At 40.6% G+C, this 11,893-nt stretch overlaps 1 protein-coding gene and 1 long non-coding RNA gene across 2 annotated transcripts in view; one reads left to right on the forward strand and one right to left on the reverse strand.

The window, feature by feature from the left end:
* Positions 1–4,395: 4,395 nt before the first annotated feature.
* LOC126992935 (uncharacterized) lies at positions 4,396–9,522 on the reverse strand. The gene is made up of 3 exons (XR_007747172.1): positions 9,458–9,522; positions 7,071–7,201; positions 4,396–6,237 (listed from the first exon to the last, which is right to left on the reverse strand). It is a non-coding gene; the product is annotated as an uncharacterized LOC126992935 (long non-coding RNA).
* A 1,660-nt stretch (positions 9,523–11,182) lies between these two features.
* The window catches only part of LOC126992942 (neural cell adhesion molecule 1-like), a 59,964-nt gene continuing 59,253 nt past the window's right edge, over positions 11,183–11,893 (forward strand). The window contains exon 1 of the mRNA XM_050851773.1: positions 11,183–11,893. This exon is cut by the window's right edge and continues 1,520 nt beyond it. The gene's annotated coding sequence lies outside the window, so the exon portion shown is untranslated.

Raw genomic sequence — 11,893 nt, forward strand, 5'->3', positions numbered from 1 at the left:
GGCATTTTCAGGGATAGCTTCATGACCCTGGTGGTAGTTTGACCTTTCTTCTGTACCATGAACCTATGACCTCCTCTTTGGCCTTTGGAAATTGTTTGTTAGTGTCGTTGTGTTCTTCATTCATATTCGAACGCCTCTCAGCTAACCTCGAGCTCTCATTGGCTAGCTCTCTCCGTGACGTCATAACCCCAGTCAGCCAATCAGGAGGGAGGGAAGGTTAAAGGGAATGTTACACGGGTATTTTTGTTTTTATTTTGTTTTACTTTGTTGTTTTCTTTGTGTTTGTGTTTTTTCTTGTTTTCTTTATCTTTTCTTCCTTTATTACGAGTTTTGAGATAAAGAAAAAATAAATCAAGAAAGAATAAGAAAGAAAGATAGAGAGAAAGTAAAAGAGTAAGAAAGGGAAGAAAGAAAGAAAAGAAAAAGGAGAAAATATAAGAAAGAAAAAGAAAAAAAGAAAGACACAAAGAAACAAAGACTAAGAAAGAAAGAAAAGTGGAAGAAAAGAGATAAAAGACGAGCGAAAACACACACACTCACACACACACACACACGCGTCATCTTCGCGTGGGTCATATATTCTTTATCAGCAGAAAAAATAAAAATAAAAATAAAAACTATATATAAAAGGTAAAAAAAAAAATGTTCATATATATATTTTCCAGTGTGTGTGTGTTTGTTTGTTACGATTATGAATGTAACTACCATCTTCTTCCTCCTCCTCCTCCTCCTCCTCCTCCCTCAATTACCAACATTATCACTTATTCTCTCGTTTTCTTTTTCAGTATTTCCTCTATTGCATTTTATATTATTATTACAACCTCTCTCTCTCTCTCTCTCTCTCTCTCTCTCATCACATCAGTTATCTTTTTTTACCCCTGTTCCTCCTCCTCCTCCTCCTCCAACTACTCATTATCCCAAATTACCATCTTCCTCCTCCTCCTTCTTCTTCTATCACTACCATCATTACTTTTATTTCCTTTTCTTCCTTGCTTATTTTCACTTTTTATTACATTCTTTCTCTCACACACAAAACATTATTACACCATTCTTATCCATCCCATTCCCTCTTCCTTCGTTTCCTCCTCCTTTAAAACTAGCCAACGTGAGAAAGAGGGAAGGATTCTAACACCCTTTCCCCACTTACAGACTTTGGAGAGTTCGAACGGGATCCAACCCTTCGAAGTACCGGGTCGAAGTGACGTAGGAAAGCCTCGGCCGCTCCCTTCCTTCCTTTCGTGGTGAGGTGAAGCAGCGAGTGGGTATCTGTGGGACCCAAGCTGCCGTGGAAGAAGGGTGTCTGTGTTCCTCTCTCCGTGTGTCTCCGTGTGTGAGTCTGCGTTCTTTTCTCCGTCTGTGAGCCTGCGTTCCTTTCTCCGTCTGTCTCCGTGTGTGAGTCTGCGTTCATCTGTCTTCATGTGTGGGTCTGCGTTCCTCTCTGTCTGTCTCCGTGTGTGAGTGCGTTACCCGATTGTCTTACTTATAACCATGTTTTTTTTTTCAGTTTCAGACCCTCAAAACTGTTTCCTCCACTCCATGAGCTACATTTGATTATAGTTAACGTTGGAAGGTTTCATTGTCAGTCTTTTCTTTAGTTAAGTGTCTAAAAACTGTATATACATTGGTGGATACGATAATCTGGGCACCGCTGGGAGTATGTAAGATGGATAACGGGTGAAGTTCGGAGCATACGTGATAGCTACGCCTGCGAGCTATCGGTTAATTGATGGGTGAATGTTCGTGCCAGTGATTGCTCGTTTGGTGTTGGTGATTCAGTGGGAATGATTAGTTCAGAGTTTCAGTGGTTAGTTAATGTAGTGATGGAAGTGTGGTTAATAGGTTAAATGTTCTTTTAGGTTTTAAGTGTTTGGTGGTTGAGCAGCGTGTTTGGTGGTTGAGCAGCGTGTTTGGTGGTTGAGCAGCGTGTTTGGTGGTTGAGAAAATTATGGCTGTAATGATAGTTGTGCGGGATTTTCTAATTATTCCAAAGGTTTTAGCGTTTAGTGATTGAGGTTATGGTATGTAGCAGCGTTTAGTGGTTGAGGAGGTTATGGGTATGAGGAATTATGGTATGTAGCAGCGTTTAGTGGTTGAGGTTATGGGTATGATAGTTTAGTGGTTGAGGAGGTTATGGGTATGAGGTTATGGTATGTAGCAGCGTTTAGTGGTTGAGGAGGTTATGGGTATGATAGTTTAGTGGTTGAGGAGGTTATGGGTATGATAGTTAGTATTAAGTCCGATATCTTCTAATTATTCCAAAGGTTTTAGCGTTTACTGATAATGGTTATAGTATGTAGCGGTTATTACACTCGATCCTCGGGCTTCTTGTATAGACATTAGGTAAATTTTGAGAATATAGTTTAGATTTTCAAGGATTATGTGCAGGTGTAAGAGTGGCGAGTAGGAACAGTATTTCAATTAACCTTCACCCTGAGGCATGTGTTTTGGATTCAGTCTACCCTTTAAAGCAGTTTTCTTTCTTTTCTCCTTTGCTCTTTTTGAAGGGGAACACCGCTAGAAGTTTAGGTTTAGTCTTTTTATATTTAGTCATTAGTTCAAAAAGATTGGAATGCAGCTATATATATTCTGCTCTAAATATTCGTACTTGTGCTGCTTTACTTAGTTATTTTTAGCTTGGTTACCCTACGCCCCTGTCCACCCAGCAGTGAGTGGGTACTACCAGGTATTAATCGGGGGTTGTGTCCCTTCTATAATTCCTTCCCCTTAATTCTGTCTCCGGCAAATGACCACAGATGTTGCGCCGACTAAACGAAACTTTCCACCTTTTTCGTTTTCTTTTATATTTTTGTTTCTCTTCCTGTCTTTATTTTTTTATTATCTTTTCATCTTCCTCTATTCCATTCTTTTTCTCTTCCACTCTTTAGTTTTCCATTCTCCCAGTCTTTATTTTTATTTTTTTATCTTCATCTTCCTCTATTACATTCTTTTTCTCTTCCACTCTTTAGTTTTCCATTCTTTTTCTCTTCCAGTCTTTATTTTTATTTTTTTATTATCTTTTCATCTTCCTCTATTCCATTCTTTTTCTCTTCCACTCTTTAGTTTTCCATTCTCCCAGTCTTTATTTTTATTTTTTTATCTTCATCTTCCTCTATTACATTCTTTTTCTCTCACTCTTTTTCTCTTCCACTCTTTAGTTTTCCATTCTTTTTCTCTTCCACTCTTTAGTTTTCCATTCTTTTTCTCTTCCAGTCTTTAGTTTCAGCTTCCGAAATTCCATTGTTTTTTCAGTTATCAGTGTTTCTTCCATAATTGTAAGTAACTTGTGTCCACACTAAATATCTGTACATATTCTGCTTTAACATTTTTTGCTAACCGAATTCCATAGTTTTCAGTAATCAGTTTTTCTTTGGTAATTGTAATAACTTCTATCTACATTAGTTTGTATGTTGGTATCTGTTCAGTTAATTCTTTTCCCAGGTCTTCTCAGGATGTGGTCATAATATCTACACTGATTAGGTTGTAATGTGTTGACAATTGCTTTCTTCTCCCAGGTGTTCTCAAGATGTGGTCATTAAGGGCGTCTTCTGCTGAAGGGTACTCGCTTGGTGGCCGTGTTGCTGTCTGCCCACCACAAGCTTTGCAGGTTATGTATAGTGGTGCCAGTTTTGTTCACTTGTATGGAAGTAAGTCTTGTTCAGTTATACCTATTCACACCATTGTAAGTCTTGTCAGTTCAACCTGCTCATACTATCCCCGAGTCTTGTTCAGTTAAACCTATTCACACTGTTTTGTCTATAGTTAAGACCTTTATCCTATTCCAGTTAGTCCAATAACTTACTGCAACTATGATTTTTTTGCAACTTCTTAATTTGTTCACATTTTCTTGGTGTAGGTTTCAGTTCAATTAGCTCCTGTAAATGTATATCCCTTCACTGATAGGTATTGATAGCACTAATAGCCTGCTGCCCGGTATCATGTATAATATATTTGTATTGTGTAAAAGTCCGTCAATTCTGCTTCATATTGCCATACTGTTACTCATCTCTGGCAGCTTGGTTGGTGTGGCCAAAGAGACGCTTCTTGCTGGTGTTCCTGTGGTGCCTCCTGGTGTGCAGTTCATCTGCTGCTCCTCCTCGCTGCTACTCTGCACCAATGGCCAGCCAACCTTCTGTTAGACTTGGTGGTCCTACTTTGGGTTCCAAGCTGTGTGTGTTGTAAGAGAAGACTCTGCCTCCCTTAGTTGAATATGAATATTTGAGTTTTTTTTTTAATAAATTTTTTCTCTGGTCCAGTATGGGTTTGTTTACGGCCAGTCTTTGAGGTATTGTATTCAGAGGATAAATGAATAAAATGGTTGAAGTTTTTGTTTGTTTAAATTTCCAAGGATTTCTATAAAAAAGAATCTGATCAAATAAGCTGCTGGGAAATAAAGCACATTTAAATTTGAAAAATCACTCTTGCTCCTACAAGAGTTTCTTTTGAGACTAACTACTGGGGTATATATATATAACATGCTCTCTGGGTGGGGCTTGCTGACACTGCTGCTTATTTAGCAGCTGAGGAGGAGCTCCTCACTGTTGTGACTGTTTGGAGAGTCCATGATATGTGATGGTGTCAAGGCATGGATGGTGTCAAGGCATGTTCACACCAGGAGGCTGTGAAATGGTTATGCACTGCATTCTTGACCCCACACTGACTCTCCCAGCACACATACCCAAGGGGGGCATGAGACTTTTCTTCTGCCTGACACTGCTCACCAGGCTTGGCATTAATGCTGCCTTGCTACACTATCTGGTGAAAAGGATTTGCCTACAGACACAATGTCAAAACTGCAACAACAGAGTGAAAGATCTTGATAAGTACACAACAAAGTACATGTATTTGAACCCTGGCCTTACATTTTCAAATCAGGGTTGCAAACCAACTGAACCACTGCAACCCCTCACTCTGCCCATGAAGGAAAGGTGACCTGGCCCATCCTGGCAAGGCTTCTAATCAACCTGCAGTGGCATACTGTTTTGGATCATCTGTGGCAGTTGGATTGCTGCCCTGTCTCATTCTGAAGGCCAAGGTTTGATTCCCAGCACTGTGGTGTACATATCTAGATTTTTTTGCCCTGTCTCATTCTGAAGGCCAAGGTTTGATTCCCAGCACTGTGGTGTACATATCTAGATTTTTTTAAGGTGTCATTACAGTTCCTCTTAAGCATATATGATTACTAATGAGACTGTGTTTGATACCACAAATTTCTAACCTTATTTACCTGTCCCAAAGTACCTATATTTGGTTCCTATGCAAAGACACTTTATAAGATTATATTATCTAGCAAACTGAGGTCTTTGTTGCTTTAAGGTACACGTTATCAGAAGTTAAACCGGGTAGCAGAGACGGGCTGAATTTTTGCTGTGATATAAACCCCCCCCAAAAAAAAGATGATGCATAAGCTGATCACGAATGCGTTGATATACTTTATGAAATGGTTTGCATGAGTGTTGATTTTTTCTCGCTTAGACAGGCCTGTAAGAAACATGATCCCTGCACCTACTGGGTTAAGCAGAGCAACGTCACTTACGAGAGTCATATTAGTAGAGAGTTTATTTAACAGTAGGCACAACACACCTGACTCAGCACATATAAAGCTCCCCTAGATGGTGTTAGGCATACCTGCAGCCTCACCTGTAATGAGACGACAGGTGTGAACGATAGATGTCCCAATCTGCGGATGCCATCTACATATGACAGCAGCAAGTGGAGAGGTGTCGCTGCCAGGGAGGGTGGGGATGAAGGCACTGAGGAAGGGGCTGTCTTCACTCTCAAATACCAGAACCACAAGCTGTAATAATGGCAATGGTAGTGGTTGTTGTTTAGTAGTAATAATAGTAGAAGTTCAACAACACATTCTCAAACACAAAGACTGCTAACAACAGGTTTGGAGGTGGAAGGGAGGAAACCATCTGGAAGAAAAAATAAAAGAACCAGCAGGAAAGAGAAAAGAACGACCAGGAAAGATGAAAAAACACTGGGAAAGAAAATAACCACCAGGAAAGATAAAAATAAACAGAAAAGAGAAAATAACCACCAGAAAATAGAAAAAAACACTAAGAAAATAACCACCAGGAAAGAGAACAATACCACCTGACTCAACCCTTCTCTTCTCTTGAGGTTGACGCTGCAGCTACTGGTTGATGAAAGACTGTAGTATGGTATGACGTCACTCTCCTGTGGCGGTGGTGAGTGGGTCTTCCCGGGTCTCCTCACACAACATCCAGAGTGGACCTGTCGACAAAATTATCCTCAGTGTGCACCACCAAAAAAACTAACCAATAAAGTGGCTAGCTTAACAGATCTCACATATAGCACCAAATAAATGTATGCATCAAGACACCTCTCCACCTGAAATTGACCTCTCTTTTGGCTACTCTTTATTTTTGTCTATTATGCGAGTAGCGGGCTTTTTTTTGTACTCTTTTTGTTGCCCTTAAGCCGTGACCTTTGATGTAAAAATATTACTTTGAAAAATTTTGGTGTTATTATGTTTTCAAATGTTAGTATAGTTATATCCTGCCATATATTATTCATTGCTTTCCAAACTTTCTATACAGCTAAGTGAGGTAATTTTTTGTTGATTTATACCATAAGGTGCTGGCTATCATGTGTCCGAAGATACCGTAAACTTAACCTAACAAAAAACCCACGGTTACTATAGGTCTTGACTCAGAAAATTCATATATGCTTCCTTACTCATGTGACTTTCTGTACAACAAAGTGAGGTCATTCTTTGTTGATTTATACCATAAGGTGCTGGCTATCATGTGTTCAAAGATACCCTAAACTTAGCGTAACTTAACAAATAAATCCCCCAAAACAGTTACTATAGGTCTTGACTTAGACAATTCATATATGCTTCCTTACTAATAGGACTTTCTATACAACAAAGTGGGGTCATTCTTTGTTGATTCATACCATGAGGTGCTGGCTATCATGTGTCTGAAGATACCTTAAACTTAACCTAACATAACCAAAAGAGAGCAAATTAACCTGATTAAACTAGACCCGAGTGAGCATAAATAAGTATGATGGTGAGTTCTGAGGATGTTGAGAGGCAGTACCTGTTTGTCCCTCCTTCTGTGATGATGTGGGGGTGTGCCGAGTCCAAGGCTGCGCTGCCACCATCAACGACGAAGATGAAGAGGACTCCAAGACCAGGACCGAGGGATGAGTGGGTTCGCCTCGGGGAGATCTGCAATAGAGGTTGAATAAGTATAATAATAATATTTTGGCTTTGTTGAAATGGTCATTGCCAGGAAAATTACACAAAATAATCAAGAACAAAGATACGCTGAGGTTTTGCATATTTTTAAGTACTCTATAATAATAATAATGTTTTGGCTTTGTTGAAATTGTCTCTGTATACTACAAAATAACAAACTATAATAGGGAACAGAACTGCCTAGGGTTATATTTCCTTCCCTAGTACTTTACACATGAAGGGAAACAAATTCATGCAATATTTTAGAAGTCACAGTTACGTAGGCCTCGTATCTTGTTGCAAATAAAAAAAATAACCAGACATTTACAGAAGCACTACACACCGACAAGCAAGTCATGGTGGGGATTAAGTCACTGATGTAAACATTAAATAAGTTTGACATGTAAATGGTAAAAAGTTATCCATTTACAGAAAAACACACATTAGGGCATCAAAGAAAAATAGACATGGAAACTAAAGATTATCTGAGCATCGCAAGAACAAAGCAGCTCAAACTAACCAATCTGTTTTGCCTTAATCTAACTTCCCCTGCCTCAGCTAACCTAACAAGTCTGTATGGCTGCACTATAATGTCTGTGTCTGTGTTTGGCCAGCGTGAATGATCTAAGAGTCTAATATGTCTACTTGGAAAGAGAAGGAAGGTGAAAGGGTAAATATCTATAAGTTCACCTATCTCACACTGACACGAAAATGTTTATTTCTGGTAAGTTTTGATGCGTTTTAATAAATCTGCGAAATATTCCCGTGGAAATCACTAGTTTCCCGAATTTCCCTTTCCTCCAAAAGACTAGTGATCTCCACACACAATAAAACTAATCATAAATAAGTTGGTTTTATCCTCAACATGTGCAGATATGAGGAGAAATAATTGATTAAGTCCTCACAAGGCCACGAAGAAGACGGACTCTGTCACTGACTGTCACATTGATTACTCGTTGTGAAGTCTCACACAAATTCATTGAGAATAATCAAACAACAATTCTAACCAAACCTAAGAGTTGTTCAACTTTTTACTACTGCACCTCCATGACCCCCTTGCATATTACCCAGCCCACGCTCTTGTTAAGAAAACAAATATTCCAACAACAAAAATTCAAACTCTTCCCCGAGGTTCGTGGCGCAGTGCCGGCAAGCACTTCCTTGTCTGGATTAATTTGTCGTGTTCTTTTGTGGAACGCAGAGTTTGTGTGGCCATACAGTGAAGGGATTTTCTATAATATAATGGCCCCCCTGGAAATTACTAACACCCCTCTTGGTGGCCTGCCCCTCCAGTTATGTCCACAGATCTAACCAAGCACATAGTCTCCTTGGATCCAACCCGCCCTAACACCACCTCCCAATGGGGGTAACCACTCCCAAGGCTTTGCCCCCACTCCCCCCTCACCTGGAGGGCACCCTTCCTCTCTTCTTGTTCTTGTTCTTCCTCCTCCTATCTCGCCCTCTCACTCTTCCACCCTTGCCCTCCCTTTCTTCTTCTTCTTCCTCCTTCTCCCCTATCTCTCCCTCTGTCTCACTCTTCCACCCTTGCCCTCCCTTCCTCCCACCCTTATTCTGCTCTTTCCTCTCACGGCTGCGTCCTGCCTCCCTCTGTGCCAGCCTGTGTGTTCTCCCCCGCCCCCAGTGCTCCGGTTGAGAGGGGTGACTATGGGCAAACATTAGAATAATACCAGATATCAACACAACAGTTACACCCACAGCCACTACACAGCGACCCCCGCGCCGGCCCAGCACAGGTAAGGCAAGGACGGGCCGCCAGGTGCACACAGACCCACGGAGGTAGGGTTGGTGGAGTCGACATCAGCCCAATTAAGTGAATCCGCCCAAGCTGTCAATTTTACGGGCAGGTGTGAGGTGTTGTCACGTGAGCCATGGCCGGGTGTCCCCCGTGTTCTGGCCGTAAATTTGGCAGTTCGTCGGATTCACCTCAATGTATGTAAGTTTGTAATGTATGTAAGTTTTTTATGATCATAATTTTTCAGGACTACAAATCAGTAAAATATTTAAAAACAATGTATAATTTTTTGTGGTCAATAAACTAACTATGGGATTAGCGGGCTGTGTCGACTCCACCAATTCCACCTCCATGCACAGACCCGACCACTCCTCTTCAAATGTTCAGTGTGCCTCAACACGCACTTTTACATATACTTCAATAATCTCTATGGTAACGCTGTGCTCTTATGTATACGACTCTATGCCTATTTTTCTTCTGTTTTTATTACTTACAGGACAAAAGGCAAAAATAGAGGAGTCCCCTTCCCCGCCATCCTTCAGCCGCTGGGTTTGTTTACATCGTGACGTCATCGCCAGGGCAGCCAACATGACCTTTTAAATAATAGTGGATTTGATAAAAAGGTGTTCTGCAAGTGTCCTTTAGCCCTGTAAGTGTTTTCTTAGGTCTGTAAGTGTGTTCCCAGTCCTGTAAGTATTTTCTCAGGCCTGTAAGTGTGTTCCCAGGCCTGTAAGTAATTTCTCGGGCCAGTAAGTGTGTTCCCAGTCCTGTAAGTATTTTCTCAGGCCTGTAAGTGTGTTCCCAGGCCTGTAAGTAATTTCTCGGGCCAGTAAGTGTGTTCCTTGGCCTGTGTGTTCCCAGGTCTGTAAGCGTGTTCCTTGGCCTGTAAGTGTGTTCCCAGTCCTGTAAGTATTTTCTCAGGCCTGTGTGTTCCTAGGCCTGTAAGTAATTTCTCGGGCCTGTAAGTGTGTTCCTTGGCCTGTTAGTGTGTTCCCAGGTCTGTAAGCGTGTTCCTTGGCCTGTAAGTGTGTTCCCAGGTCTGTAAGCGTGTTCCTTGGCCTGTAAGTGTGTTCCCAGGCCTGTAAGTGTGTTCCCAGGTCTGTAAGTGTGTTCCAAGATGCACCTGTTCTCTTGCAGTACTTCATTGTTGAGCAACTTATTTTAGATGTTGACAACCACAAAGATCTTGGGGTCAGGATTGATATTCTTTCAAGTTCCATCTTCATGTGAGAGAGATTGCAGGCAAAGCTATAGTGGCATAAGCTATAGTATTCTTAAAGGAACTACTTGTAGAACTCCAGATTTCATGAGAGGTTTTTATTTCACATATTAGGCCGATCCTCGACTACGCTTCTGTGGTGTTGTTTACTGGATATTTGGGTGATGTAAGAGAAGCTGCTCAGAGAAGGTGGACTACGAAAATCATTGGGTTCTGTGACGTACCTTACAGGGATCGTCTCGCGCAACTGTCTCTCAAAGGCAGACTGATCAGAGCTGATCTTATTATGCTGTTTAAAATTGTAAAAGGACGAATCTTGATCATTTGCTGACGAGAGATCGCTATAGGGACACTAGAGGTCACTCCTATAAGCTTTATGTCCCCCGTTGTAACACTGATGTGAGAGCCCGCTTCCCATTGAGAGTTATTAACATTTGGAACAGCTTGGCGGATTCTGTTGTTTCTATCATCTCGGTGAATTCCTTCAAGCACCAGCTGGGCAAGCGTCTCGGTCATCTTATACGAGTTTGATTAATTTGCCACGTGGTTTGGTTGTTCTTTGGGGGTCTTGTTTGGCTTGTTGTTATTGACTGGGTATTGAGAATTAGTAGTTGTCCGTGCCATCTTGTGATGTCATATTAGCCAACCATCTGACCATCTTCAAGAAAATTCATCAGCCGCAGTTTTAGTTGGAGACATCACACAGTTTTTGGATGGGGCGTGTCCCCAGCCAGGTAAGAAATCCCAGGCCTGTAAGTGTGTCCTCTGGCGTGTAAGTTTGTTCCCAGGCCTGTAAGTGTGAGAGATTTGATAGATAAACAAACATAATAGATAAATAGATAGATAGATATACGGGTGCAGAGAGAGAGAGAGACACATGCGCAGAAGAGAGAGACGAAAGGGAGGAGCCATACTGAGAGAGAGAGAGAGAGAGAGAGAGAGAGACAGTGCCAGTGCCTCCTCCCTTACCTACCTTCCTTCCTTCAGTGTTCAACGAGACGCGGGAGAGAGAGGACGTGTCGCCTTTTTCTCCCGCCAGACTTTGACGAACAAGTTATTTTTTTGGTTCGTTAAAGAAAATCAAAAGAAAACGGAAAGTAAAGAATAAAAACAGTCGAAGGGAAAGCTTTTGGCAGAGGTGCGACGATGACTTAGAGGAGAAGACTTGTTTTTGTGTTTTATTTTGTGTTTTTAAGTGTTTTGTTATTGTTAAAAATTGAGAAAAAGAATTGCGTGAAAAATATTAAGTGAAAGTAAGGAAAAAAGTGTGCGCTTAGCTTTTCTTTCACGATATAAAGAAATAAAGAAAGAAAAGGAAAGAAAGTAAGAAAGAAAGAGACATAAAGAAAGAAAGAAAAAAGGGAGGAAGGAAGAGAAGGATAATAAACGAATAAACAAATAAATAAATATATCAAAGAAGGAAAGTAAGAACAGACAAACAGACACACAAACAAACAAAAATAAGTTTAACAAGTGAAAATTAACACGGGGAAAAGAAGAAGAAAATAAGAAACGAGGAAGAAAACAAAGGAGAGTAGCGAAGACAATGAAGTTGAATCCAAAACAAACAAGGTCTTGATACTTTCCGCGTTTTTTTTTCTTTATTTATTTTTTTTACTTACTCCACGGAACTAACTTTTAATGATACACAAAAATAATTAAAGAGGAGAAAAAAAAATAAAGAAAAAAACACACCATCTTGTAAAAAAAG

This window comes from Eriocheir sinensis, unplaced genomic scaffold (assembly GCF_024679095.1).
Source record: "Eriocheir sinensis breed Jianghai 21 unplaced genomic scaffold, ASM2467909v1 Scaffold527, whole genome shotgun sequence".
Taxonomy (NCBI): Eukaryota; Metazoa; Arthropoda; class Malacostraca; order Decapoda; family Varunidae; genus Eriocheir; species Eriocheir sinensis.